This window comes from Chlamydotis macqueenii, chromosome W (genome assembly GCF_036417535.1).
Source record: "Chlamydotis macqueenii isolate bChlMac1 chromosome W, bChlMac1.mat, whole genome shotgun sequence".
Classification (NCBI taxonomy): Eukaryota; Metazoa; Chordata; class Aves; order Otidiformes; family Otididae; genus Chlamydotis; species Chlamydotis macqueenii.
This window is the reverse complement of record NC_141592.1, coordinates 51,367,749-51,381,218: the sequence shown is the minus strand read 5'-3', so window position 1 is coordinate 51,381,218 and position 13,470 is coordinate 51,367,749. Positions and strand designations below refer to the sequence as shown.

The 13,470-nt window shown below is 53.6% G+C and overlaps 1 long non-coding RNA gene across 2 annotated transcripts in view; it reads left to right on the top strand.

Annotated features, from left to right (window-relative positions):
• Window positions 1-1,158: 1,158 nt before the first annotated feature.
• LOC147596797 (uncharacterized) overlaps window positions 1,159-13,470 on the top strand; it is a 34,382-nt gene continuing 22,070 nt past the window's right edge. For both annotated transcript variants that reach the window (XR_015261330.1, XR_015261329.1), the window contains exon 1: window positions 1,159-1,280. This is a non-coding gene — a long non-coding RNA (uncharacterized LOC147596797). The remainder of the gene's footprint in view (window positions 1,281-13,470) is intronic.

Genomic DNA, 13,470 nt, shown 5'->3' with positions numbered 1-13,470 from the left:
ACAGTCACTTCTCCCTCCAGAGAAGTATGTGTAGGCCAAGGGCAGGAAATGACTGCCCATCCTGCTGCCTCCCTGCACACGGCTATTACCGGAGAGTGAGCAATGTATCTTTGTCCATGACGGCGTCTCTGAAAATAATGTCCCTGGACTGGCAGCAAGCTGAGCAGTGTTGGGCTCGGCAGCCGGTGTGCTGCTGGTTCGCATCCAGCTCGCTGCACGCTAGCACTGCCAGAAGACGAGATCTTGGTTATATTTATCATTTGACAGTACCAGTCTCCACTATTTTGAGAGCATCATCTCCCACTGAGGAGAGAGGTGAGTCAGACGGAGTGGGCTGGTTTTTGTAGCTTCACCCAAACTTGCTGAAGTCAAGGAGTCTTTTCCCTGACCTGAACGGCCTGCAGTCAGGCTGGCAAGCCCCTTGGGGCAGCAGGTCCAGCCCAGGTCCCTGCCAGTGGGTGGCAGAGCCCTCAGTGACCTACAGTTGCTCAGTGCTTAAATATTTCTGAGCAACTATTTCCCGGGGGCAGTTGCCCCCGTGGTTCTTGTGCCACCAGCTGGCTTCCAGCACAGCCTGGCACTGCCATTTCCCAGCCCGGCTGTGTGGGTTGCTGGCAGGCTGGTCTCATGGGGCACCAGCATCGTGTGGGGGCAGGGAACACCCTGGTGGTCCCACTTGGGCCATGTCCATGGGACACCCCCCCCACCTGAGGGATGCCATGCCCACGGGGCTGGGCGGAGTGGTGTCTGTGGGGTGGGACATGCTGTGCCGGTGGATCCGAGGGGCTCATTTCTGTGGGGCTGGGACACACTATGCCCATGGGGCCGTGTCCGGGTCCAGCGCTGTCTGGGCGGGCTGGTGTCGAGTCAGAGGTTAAAGGTCAGCCTGGTCGCGAGGCAGAGGGGAAGGGTCACGGCGATGGCAGCTCCCCCGCCAACTCTGAGTCAGGCCCCGCCCCTGCCGCCGGCGGCCAATGAGGAGACGCTTCGCCTGAGACCGCCCCTTCTCCGTTGTTATATCACAACCGCACGTGGAGGGGGCGGACCGGGGATGTGATTTCGGCGCTACGCGTCACTACCTTCTCGCCCACCCATTCGCCGCGCGGCCCTACCTCTCGCCGTGCCTCTCGCCCAGCGCACCAATCAGCGCGGGGGAGGTGGGTGTGTCCCCGCTGGCACACGGAAGAAACGATCAGAACCGCGCAGCAGTCGGGGTTGCGGGAGCCTGCCTGCCTATTAATGCACCATGTCTCTGCTGCCCTTCGCTCCGGTTCCAGAAGGTTCGGGGGGCAGCTGCGGCAAGGGAGGCTCACAGCCTGGGGCCCTTGACCGGGGAGGAGTGAGAGCTGAAGGGGCGAGGGGTGCCGTGACCGGGAAGGGGGGCTGTGAGCTCAGTGAGGCCGTGACCGGACAGAATCGGGGAGGCGGCGGCAGCAGGCGGCAATATGACCAGAGAAGGGCTGGGAGGGGCTGTGACAGGGGGCGCTGTACCTTCTTTTCCATTCTCTCTGCTGGGAAGTTTCGGTGCCTGGGTGCTTTGGCTTCGGGAGGGCTGTGGCAGGAAGGTCTGTTAGAGGCAGGTCTGAGGAAAGTTTGGGGGGACACACGGTGGGGCTGCTGTCCAGGAGAGGTGTGCTGTGGCTGGGGTGGTGCAGGCTGTGCTTGAGGGGTGGCTCCCAGCCCCATGCTAAGGCCCCTGGCAGCTCAGGGAGGCTGTGCACCTGAGGCAGGGAGGTGCTGTGCAACTGTGGGTCACTGAGGGCTCTGCCACCCACTGGCAGGGACCTGGGCTGGACCTGCTGCCCCTAGTCTTGCCCACCGAGGCCATGTCCTCTCCTCCATAACATGAGTAAGGACAGCCTGTCCACAGTTCTGCAGGCAGCAGGATGGGTGCCTCTTCCTCCTCCAGGGCATCAGCTCAAACCCAGCACTAGCTGGGACTCACTGGTTATTCTTGTCCCTGCTGGATGGTCCATGCCTGAGGGACTTGTGGCAGTGGGGCCATGCTGGAGGCCCAGAGCTGCCATGCCGTGGCCCTGCTGCACAGCCTGCTGAGGTGGGGAGCAAGAGATGTGGGTCATCCAGCGCCTGCTTGGCTGGTGCTTGCCTCTTGGGTAAATCACAGCCTTCAGTGTGAGGCTGTGAAAACAGTGCTGGAGCAGATGTGAATCCCCAGCGTCCTTGGTGAGAGGCCTGCTGCTCTCTGACAGCCACCACAGGACAGTTCAGGGGAACATTTACTCACCCAAAATGAGCAGCTACAGGCCTGCATTTTACTGTGGCTGAGGTGCTCAATTTCTACAGAAATCACATGGACAGTGTGCAGCATACTCTTGTGTTGTAGTTCAGCCCCGATCGGGACCAGACTGCGCAGTCTCTCTCTCACTCCCCCCACCCTCTGAGAGAATAGGGAGAGTTAATATAAGGAAAAATGGCTCGAGGTTTGAGATAAGGACAGGGAGAAATCCTTAAAGTTACCATCACGGGCAAAACAGACTCGACTTGGGGAAAACTATTCATTTATTACTACAAACAGCAGGATAATGAGACAGAGAACAAGATAACCTCCATCCACCCCTCCCTCTTCCCGGGCTTAACATTATCTCTACTACCAATCAAAAACCCCCCCACCTACACACAACATAAGCAATCAGGCAGAAGATGCCAACCAATGGAAACCTGCAAGGATAAAACGCAACAGGAGGAAGAAGAAGCTTCCCCAGAAACCCGAGGTGCCCCCGCAGAACCGCTTTGCTGCTCTGCAGACCGAAGAAGTAAGACCCAGCACCTCGGGGGAGGCACTGGAGCCGTGCGAGGTAGCCCAACCGGCTCGCGTGATTACCAGTGCTTCCAAGAAAAAGAGGCGAGTGGTAGTAGTGGGTGACTCCCTCCTGAGGGGGATGGAGGCACCCATCTGCCGACCTGATCCACTCTCTCGGGAGGTGTGCTGTCTCCCGGGGGCTCGTGTCAGAGATGTTACCAAGAGAATACCTAGCCTCATACGGCCTACAGACTATTATCCGTTACTGGTCTTTCATGTGGGGGCCAGCGACACAGCTAGCAGCAGCCTAAGAAACATCAAAAGGGATTTCAGAGCCCTGGGTTCTACAGTCAAAGGCTCTGGGGCTCAAGTGGTATTCTCCTCTATCCTCCCGGTCGAAGGGCAGGGGCCTGAAAGGGCCAGGCGTATCTGGCAAGTCAACTCGTGGCTCAGGGAGTGGTGTTACAGCCAGGGCTTTGGGTATCTTGACCATGGGGCGTGCTTTGAGAAGCCTGGGCTGCTAGGGCCGGATGGCGTGCACCTAAACGAGAATGGGAAGAGTGTGCTTGGACGTAGGCTTGCCAGACTTGTCCGGAGGGCTTTAAACTAGTGTTGCTGGGGGAGGGGGAGCACAGTTCAGCCCACGGCTATCGGCATGGCGCCAGTGCCAGCACCAAGCGCCCAGAAGTCAGGGAAGGATCGCAGGTAGGTGCAAATAAACCTAATCTGCGATACAAAAGAACACCTGTCACTCCAGCCAGCAGGTCGGTTTTATCGGGGGCCCTGCTGAAGTGTTTCTATGCCAACGCACGCAGCATGGGAAATAAACAGGAAGAACTGGAGATGCGTGCACGCGAGCAAGGCTACGACCTTGTTGGCATCACGGAGACGTGGTGGGACGACTCTTACAACTGGAGCGTCAACATGGAGGGGTACAGGCTTTTTAGAAAAGACAGGCAGGGAAAACGAGGAGGGGGTGTTGCTCTCTATGTCAGCAACTGGCTGGAGTGCGTGGAGCTCTGCCTGGGGAATGGAGGAGGAGCTGACAGAGAGCTTATGGGTTAAGATCAGAGGACAGGGATGGACGGGGGATGTTACGGTGGGGGTCTGTTACAGGCTGCCTGGCCAGGAAGACAGAGCGGACGAGGCGCTCTATAGCCAGATAGGAGCAGCCTCACAGCGGTCACGAGCCCTGGTCCTCATGGGGGACTTGAACCACCCTGACATCTGTTGGAGAGACAACACGGCAGGGCACAGGCAGTCCAGGAGGTTCCTGGAATGCGTGGATGATAACTTCCTCCTGCAGGCGATAGAGGAGCCGACAAGGAGGGGTGCCATGCTGGACCTTGTGCTCACCAACAGGGAGGGGCTGGTGGGGGACGTGAAACTGATGGACAGCCTTGGCTGCAGTGACCATGACGCGGTGGAGTTCAAGATCCACGGGGCGGCAAGGAAACTGCACAGTAACTCTCTGCCCTAGATTTCAGGAAGGCGGACTTCGGCCTCTTCAGGGACCTGATGGGCCAAGTGCCATGGGAGGCGGCCCTGGAGGGAAGAGGGGCCCAGGAAAGTTGGTCCATATTTAAGGAGCACCTCCTCCAAGCTCAGCAGAGGTGCATCCCGATGAAGAAAAAGTCGGGCAAAAAGGCCAGGTGGCCAGCGTGGATGAGCAAGGAGCTCCTGGACCAACTGAAAGTGAAGAGGAAAGCCTATAGAGGGTGGAAGCTGGGACAGGTAGCCTGGGAGGACTACCGAGTGACTGTGCGAGCGGCCAGGGATAGGGTGAGGAAGGCTAAAGCCCTGATGGAATCGAATCTGGCCAGGGATATAAAAAGTAACAAGAAAAGCTTTTACAGGTATGTAGGGGACAAAAGAAAATCCAAGGAGAATGTAGGCCCCCTCCGGAAGGTAACGGGTGTCGTGGTTACCCGGGATGTGGAGAAGGCTGAGGTACTCAATGACTTTTTTGCCTCAGTCTTCACTGATAAGAACTCTTGTCTCCCCACCCAAGCTGTGGAAGGCACAGGCAGGGACTGCAAGGATGAAGAACCGCCCACAGTGCTCGAAGAGCAGGTTCGAGATCATTTAAGGAACTTGAAGGTGCACAAGTCCATGGGGCCTGATGAGATCCATCCGCGTGTCCTGAGGGAACTGGCGGATGAAGTTGCCAAGCCACTGGCCATCATATTTGAGAAGTCGTGGCGGTCTGGTGAGGTCCCCGATGACTGGAAGAGAGGAAACATAACCCCCATTTTTAAAAAGGGGAACAAGGAAGACCCGGGCAACTACAGGCCGGTCAGCCTCACCTCTGTGCCTGGCAAGGTCATGGAGCAGATTCTCCTGGAAACCATGCTAAGGCACATGGTGAGCAAGGAGGTGGTTTGTGACAGCCAACATGGCTTCACCAAGGGCAGATCGTGCCTGACCAATTTGTTGGCCTTTTATGACGGGGTAACAGCATCGGTGGACAAGGGACGGGCAACGGATATCATCTACCTGGACTTGTGCAAGGCACTTGACACTGTCCCGCACGACATCCTTCTCTCTAAACTAGAGAGGCATGGGTTCGATGGATGGACCACTCGGTGGGTAAGGAGTTGGCTGGATGGCCGCACTCAGAGAGTGGTGGTCAACGGCTCAATGTCCATGTGGAGACCGGTCACGAGTGGCGTCCCTCAGGGGTCCGTGTTGGGCCCGGCCCTGTTCAACATCTTTGTCGGCGACATGGACAGTGGGATAGAGTGCACCATCAGCAAGTTCGCCGATGACACCAAGCTGTGTGGTGCCGTCGACTCGCTGGAAGGGAGGGATGCCATCCAGAGGGACCTTGACAGGCTGGAGAGGTGGGCCTGTGCCAACCTCATGAAGTTCAACCAGGCCAAGTGCAAGGTCCTGCATCTGGGTCGTGGCAATCCCAAGCACAAATACAGGCTGGGCGGGGATTGGATCGAGAGCAGCCCTGAGGAGAAAGACTTGGGAGTGTTGGTAGACGAGAGGTTCAACGACCTGGGAGTGTTGGTAGACGAGAGGTTCAACATGAGTGGGCAATGCGCCCTTGCGGCCCAGAAGGCCAACCGCATCCTGGGCTGCATCAAGAGGAGCGTGGCCAGCAGGTCGAGGGAGGTGATTCTGCCCCTCTACTCTGCCCTGGTGAGACCCCACCTGGAGTACTGTGTCCAGTTCTGGAGCCCCCAACACAAGAAGGACATGGACCAGTTGGAAAGGGTCCAGAGGAGGGCCACAAAGATGATCGGAGGGCTGGAGCACCTCTCCTATGAGGCCAGGCTGAGAGAGTTGGGGCTGTTCAGCCTGGAGAAGAGGAGGCTCCAGGGAGACCTGATAGCGGTCTTCCAATACCTCAAGGGGGCCTACAGGAAAGATGGGGAGAAGCTGTTCAGTAGGGCCTGTTGTGATAGAACAAGGGGTAATGGGTTTAAATTAGAAGGAGGTAGGTTTAGATTAGATATTAGAAAAAATTTTTTTACAATGAGAGTTGTAGAGCACTGGAACAGGTTGCCCAGAGAGGTGGTGGATGCCCCATCCCTGGAAACTTTCAAGGCCAGGCTGGATGAGGCTCTGAGCAACCTGATCTAGTCAGGGATGTCCCTACTTCTTGCAGAGGGGTTGGACTAGATGACCGTTGAAGGTCCCTTCCAACTCTAACTATTCTATGATTCTATGATTCTACCTTCCCCTCCCGAGCGGCACAGGGGGGAAGAGGGAATGGGGGTTGCAGTCAGTTCATCATGCCTTGTTTCACGCCGCTGCTTCATGGTCAGGGGAAGAACTCCTCACATTCTTCCCCTGCTCTGTTGTGGGGTCCCACCCATACGCCAGTCCTTCCTGAAACTGCTCTGGCGTGGGTCATCTCTTCCATGGGGTGCAGTCTCTCCAGAACAGCTGTCCCAGCGGGCCCTTCACAGACTACAGCTGCCTTCAGGCATCCACCTCCCCTGGTGTGGGGTCCTTCACGGGCTCCAAGTGGATCTCTGCTCCTCCATGGACCTCCATGGGCTGCAGGGGGACAACCTGCTCCACCATGGTCTTCACCACAGGCTGCAGGGGAATCTTGGCCAGGAGCTGCATTACTCCTCCCCCTCCTTCTGAACTGACCTTGGCGTCTGCAGCCGTTCCTCACAACAGGCTGGCAGATATCTTTCAGGATCTTTTTTTACATCTTATTCACTTCTCATCTCCTCTCCACTTCTTGCAGCCGGGCCGGACCGAGTCGGGCCCAGTCGGCTGCCTGGCAAGAGGCCAGAGGGTGAGGCCTGCAAGGCCCATGAGGCCTGTGCCTCCCCCGCTGCACCTCTGCCCCCGCTCAGCTTCTTCACATCTTCTCTTCTCTTTTTTTTTTTTTTTTTTTCTTTTCCTGTTTTCCCCTTCTTAAATACGTTATCGCAGAGGCGTTATCACGGAACATTCTGCTACCAATCGGCTCGGCCTTGGCCAGCAGCAGGTCCGCCCTAGGCCCGGCCGAGTCCACTGAACAAAGGGGAGCGACTTCTAGCAGTTTCCTACAGAAGCTACCACCTTAGGCCCCCCCTCACTAACAAAACCACGACATCTTGGCAGTCCTAGATCTTACTTTTAGACAGCGTAAGAAGAGCTACTATGTATTAGGGAAGACAGAGAGGGTGGCTGTATCATGGGAGCTGGGGCTGTGGGCTTGCTTGCAACCCCCTGTGAACATGACCCGTCTGGTGACGTATACAAGGGACATAGACTTATCTCCAGGATTTCCAGACTTTTTTTTTTCTTTAAGGAAGGAGCGTGGAGTTTGGTGCTGCTGTGGAAAGTGTATGGTAGAGGAATGCCATGCTGCGTCTCGGGGTATTTTAAAAGTCACTTCCACTCAGTGCCTTTTTGAAAAGCATCGTGCAAGTGAAGATCTGGTTATGGCCTTGTCTTCATCTGCTGGAATTCTCTCAGTTAGCCTTAGCAAAGAGGGGAAGTTGAGACCTTGTGGAGAGTGTAGCAGGACTGAACCCTGATACAAAGGAGAGTCTTGGCAAACTTGGTAACATGTGCAGAAGGTGAACAAGGTCTGGCAGGTGAAACAGAAGGAAACTTCCAATGTGACAGTACTAGAGCTGCTTTTGGCTGAGCTCTGCTTTAGAAAGGAGTTGAAGACTTGAAGAATTAAGTTATCCTGTGTTGTAGTTTAGCCCTGATCGGGACCAGACTACACAGTCTCTCTCACTCCCCCACTCTCTGAGAGAATAGAGGGAGATGATATAAGAAAAATGGCTCGAGGTTTGAGATAAGGACAGGGAGAAATCCTTAAAGTTACCATTACGGGCAAAACAGATTCGACTTGGGGAAAACTACTCATTTATTACTACAAACAGCAGGATAATGAGACAGAGAACAAGATAACCTCCATCTTTCCAAGCTTAACATTATCTCTACCTCCTTCCCACCACCCAAGTGGCTCATGGGGGAAGAGGGAATGGGGGTCGCGGTCAGTTCATCATGCGTTGTTTTATGCTGCTGCTTCCTCTTGAGGGGAAGAACTCCTCCCCCTACTTCTTCACTGACCTTGGAGTCTGCAGCTGTTCCTTTCACAAGAAAAATTCTTCACAACAGGCTGGCAGACGCCTCTCAGGATCTCTTCACATCTTGTTCACATCTTATCTCCTCTCCACTTCTTGCAACTGGTCTGGGCTGAGTTGGACCCAGACGGCCACCCAGTGGGAGGCCAGAGGGTGAGGTCTGCAAGGCCCACAAGGCTTGCGCCTCCCCTTCTCTGCCCCTGCTCAGCTCCTTCACATCTTCTCCCTTTTTTTCCTGTTTTCCCCTTCTGAAATACTTTATTGCAGAGGTGTTATCATGGAACATTCTGCTACCAGTTGGCTTGACCTTGGCCAGCGGTGGGTCTGCCCTAGTCCTGGCTGAGTCCACTGAACAAAGGGGAGCAACTTCTAGCAGTTTCCTAGAGAAGCTACCACCTTAGCCCCCCTCACTAAATAAAACCAGAACATCCTGTAAAGCCTTGCTGCTGCCTTATTTCATAGCAGCAATTCACATCGTGCAGATTTTGGTCTAAGTAAGCCATGGGGCTCTGGTAGGGACTACATGTCTCAGCATGCAGCTCCCTCCCTGCAGCCCAGCTGCTGGTTTGTGCATCTTGACAGGCTGGGATCTGCAGCCTTCTGGCAGCTCTGCCTGAGCTGAGGGCAGGACAGTGGTGGGAGTTGCGTGAAAAGGAAGGTAGGTACAGGGTTTGGATCAGAGTGGAATGTTGCCAGTGCAGTGTCTCTTGCAGAGGAGTAGCCGCCTTCACTTCATTTGTGGCAGTTGTTCCCATGATGTTTTGCTGGGTTCCTGCTGACTCTTGTGGGCCCTGAATGCATCCCTTCCCATGGACCCCAGTGTGGCCAAGATGTGCAGGGACCACAGAGCCCTCCTGTTGCCCCAGCCATAGAGCTGGCTGTCCTTGGGAACTGGGCAGGTGGACCAAGGTCCAGCCTGCAAGTGGGGCACGGTTGGGGATGTTTCAGCACTGCCACTTGCTTTGTTCTGTTCCCCATGTGAGAGGCTTCTTACCCATCACCAGAAGGAAAGCTGGGAGGCTCACCCTGCACTGACTTTGGGGACCCTGCTGTTTGAGGTGTGGCTTGCTGAAGGGGCTCCTCTGCTCCCTTGCCTTTGCAGCAAGCTGGGCAGAGTAGTTCTCAATGCTCTGTTCTTCACATCTGCCCTCTTTGCAGAAATGGAATTTGGGGAACAATGTATAGTTTTAATTTTACTGGTAGTGTTGCTGTTTCAGTCCTGGTGGCTTACTCCAAGGCAGATGAAGCCCCTAGTCCATACACCCTCCCTCTACTGTGGTGCTGAGCTTTCTCATCCCCTGTTCCTTCAGCAGTTTCAAGTCTTCTGAGCATGCAGAGCAGGAGGAGGAAACGAAATTCCCTTCATGAGTTCAATGGACCTCTGAGGGCAGGGAAGCACATCTGCACTGCTGGTCTTCCTCCTTACTGTCTGCTACCAGCTGCTTGCCCTGGCACATTTCTGCATGGCCTTGCTGAGTAGCAGAGGGCAGAGACACACAGACCTTCCCCACTGCTGCTGAGTCTGAGGGTGGTTCAAGGGGACAGCAACAAAAAGAGGGCTAAGGAGAAGCTCCATCCTTTATTGGATGCTAGGGGGAAACATAGTGACAAGGGATGAGGAAAAAGGGGAGGTAATTAATGCCTTCTTTGCCTCAGTCTTTAATGGTAAGACTAGTTGTTCTCTGGGTACACAGCCTCCTGAGCTGGAAGACAGAATTGTATCAGAGATAGTCACTTCCCTAGTCCTGCTGGCCACACTGTCCCTTTGTACTTGGCACTGGTGATGATGTGTGGAAAATGGACTCCACAATCTCTAAAATTGTAAAGTAGGTATGTTTATTCAGCACTGGGCAGCATGGGGGGGGGGTAGTCCCAACAAAACTGTGCACGCCTGATGCGGCAACTCACTTTAAATTTATACAACCAGGTGTTACATATACATAAAGTTTTGCAATATGCCTATACATATGCATGACCTATCCCCGCTTCGTATTAAAATTAGTCCCAAGGGGTCATTTTCATAAACTCCTCCCATCTGCGCTTGCGCAGTGCCTCCTGGTGGTGGTCGTCGGGGGTCGTGGGGATGAAGGCAGGTGACTCCTCTTTGTCACCACTAGTAACCTTCTGTTCTTGCGCAAACTCAGTTATCCCTTGGCTTTCATTCAAGCTGCAGGGTCAGTTTTAGCTGGTTCTTGAAGCGACCCCCTAGTCCTTACCAGGAACTGTCTTTCGTGAAGAATTGCAAGACTTTCTGCTTCAAATAGTTTGCACAATGGTTAGCAAATCGTTAAGCAAGTGGTTAGCAAAACATTAAGCACTATTTATCAACTTGATTCCTTAGGATGCACAGCAATAATTAATCAATGCCATATCTACTAAAATTTCTTTAACTCCTTCTCTCAGTGAGACCATACCTTGCATACTGTGTTCAGTTTTGAGCCCCTCACTACAAAAAAGACATTGATGTGCTGGAGCATGTTCAAAGAAGAACAACAAAGCTGGTGAAGGGTCTGGAGAACAAGTCCTATGAGGAGTGTCTGAGGGAACTGGGGTTGTGTAGTCTGGAGAAGAGGAGGCTGAGGGGAGACCTCATTGCTCTCTCCAACTACCTGAGATGAGGTGGTAGTGAGGTGGGTGTTGGTCTCTTCTCCTAAGTAACAAGTGATAGGACAAGAGGAAATGGCCTCAAGTTGCACCAGGGGTGGTTTAGATTGCATATTAGGAAACACTTCTTCACCGAAAGGGTTATCAAGCATTGGAACAGGGTGCCCAGTGAAGTGGTTGAGTTGCCATATCTGGAAGTATTCAAGAGATGTGTAGATATGGCACTTAGGCACATGGTTTAGTGGTGGGCTTGGCAGTGCTAGGTTAACAGTTGGACTTGATGATCTTAAAGGTCTTTTCCAACCTAAATGATGCTATGATAGTTATTGATCCAACTCTTGAAAGTCAATGGCCCTCGACATTGGCTGGATGGCCACACTCAGAGAGTGGTGGTCAACGGCTCGATGTCCAAGTGGAGACCGGTCATGAGTGACGTTCCTCAGGGGTCCGTGTTGGGCCCAGCCCTGTTCAACATCTTTGTCGGCGACATGGACAGTGGGATAGAGTGCACCATCAGCAAGTTTACCGACAACACCAAGCTGCGTAGTGCTGTTGATACACTGGAAGGAAGGGATGCCATCCAGAAGGGACCTTGACAGGCTGGAGAGGTGGGCCCATGCAAACCTCATGAAGTTCAACCAGGCCAAGTGCAAGGTCCTGCACATGAGTCAGGGCAATCCCAGGCACAAACACAGGCTGAGTGGAGAATGGATTGAGAGCAGCCTTGAGGAGAAGGACTTGGGAGTGATGGTGGATGAGAGCTGGCAATGTGCCCTTGCAGCCCAGAAGGCCAACAGGATCCTGGGCTGCATCAAGAGGAGCGTGGCCATCAGGTCGAGGGAGGTGATTCTCCCCCTCTACTCTGCCCTGGTGAGACCCCACCTGGAGTAATGTATCCAGCTCTGGAGCCCTCAACAGAAGGACATGGACCAGTTGGAGAGGGTCCAGAGGAGGGCCACAAAGATGATAAAAGGGCTGGAGCACCTTTCCTATGAGGACAGGCTGAGAGAGTTGGAGCTGTTCAGCCTGGAGAAGAGGAGGCTCTGGGGAGACCTTATAATGGTCTTCCAGTACCTCAAGGGGGCCTACAGGAAAAAAGGGGAGAAACTCTTCAGCATGGCCTGGTTGTGACAGGGTAAGGGGTAATGGTTTCAAAATGGAGGGAGGTAGATATAGATTAGTTATTAGGAAAAATTTTTTTCCAAGGAGAACACTGGAACAGGTTGCCCAGAGAGGTGGTGGATGCCCCATCCCTGGAAACATTCAAGGCCAGGTTGGATGAGGCTCTGTGCAACCTGATCTAGTCAGGGATGTCCCTGCTTCTTGCAGGGGGTTGGACTAGATGGCCTTTGAAGGTCCCTTCCAACCCTAACGATTCTGTGAGTCTTCCCCAGTCCTTTACCTGCCCTTACTGCTCTGGGCCTGCCCATGCCTGTCCCCTTTTAGATTTAGTAGACACCATTGTGTGCTGTGTGGAAATGCACAGTGCCTGGGGGTTAGGTCACTTCCTGGATACAGAACAAGAAAACAAATCATTGGTAGGTATGTGACCACAGATGTCAAAGGAAAAAGTGAAGCCCTGTTTGTTAGAGAAGTAGTATCCTCAGCACGCTGTCAATGGAGCTGTAATCAAATTATCGGAGGCTTCCATGGCTGGAGGAATTAATGAGTCAGGTTTGAAGAAGGACAAGTGTGAAGGGCAACATGGGAGAAACCTCTAAGGGAGCCATTTGTACTTTAACAGATGGCTTGTGGAGGGTGTCGTTGCAGGTTACTTCTCAGTGAGAGTCTTCTGCAGGAAGGTTTTCCCTGATGCCTCTCCACCATGCATAGCTTTCAGGGACCCCCTTCCTCCAGTGGGTTGTGTGGATCCATGCATCCTGGTAATGCCATTGCATGTTTCAGATCCTTCCTTCTGTCTGCAGTGCCTGGCAGCTCTGCTCCCTGGAGCCTGTTTTCTGCCCAGCTCTCTTCCTTTGTTTTTCCATTTTGCTTTTACTCATGAGCAAGTAAGCCAGGTGACTGTAACCTCCGGAGAACTTGGTCTCATGCAGTTTTTTTGCTTTAAAAATTATTTTATTTGACTAGGAAGTTTCCTTGCAAATCTTCATCCTCCCTTTGCCTTTGCTCCTCTCTTTTGTAGTCTCCCATGCTTGGCCTCATGAATGTCCAGCTGCCAATTAACATGTTTTCCCTCTGTTTCTGTCTGTGTCCTCAGCTGGTTGTGAATCCTGAATGAAGAGCAGCTGAGCTCACATGCTCTGCATTTAAGAGAGGTTTTTCAGGACTGGCCAGTGGTCTACAGTCATACTCTCCTGTGTTGTGGCCTGGACAACCCCCTCCAGCTAAGCAGTGTGATGGTAGAATGATACTTGGATGGGAAACCTCTGAAGGAGTCCTATGTGCTGCAAAAAGTGCAGTTAGTAATGAATCCGTGTCGCAGGCCAGGGCTGATGTCGACCCTGTGTTTCTTCTTGTTGGAAGTGAACAAAGATGCAAAGCCCTTTGTGCAAGAGCTGAGGTGATAATCCATATCTCCTGGCCTCAGTC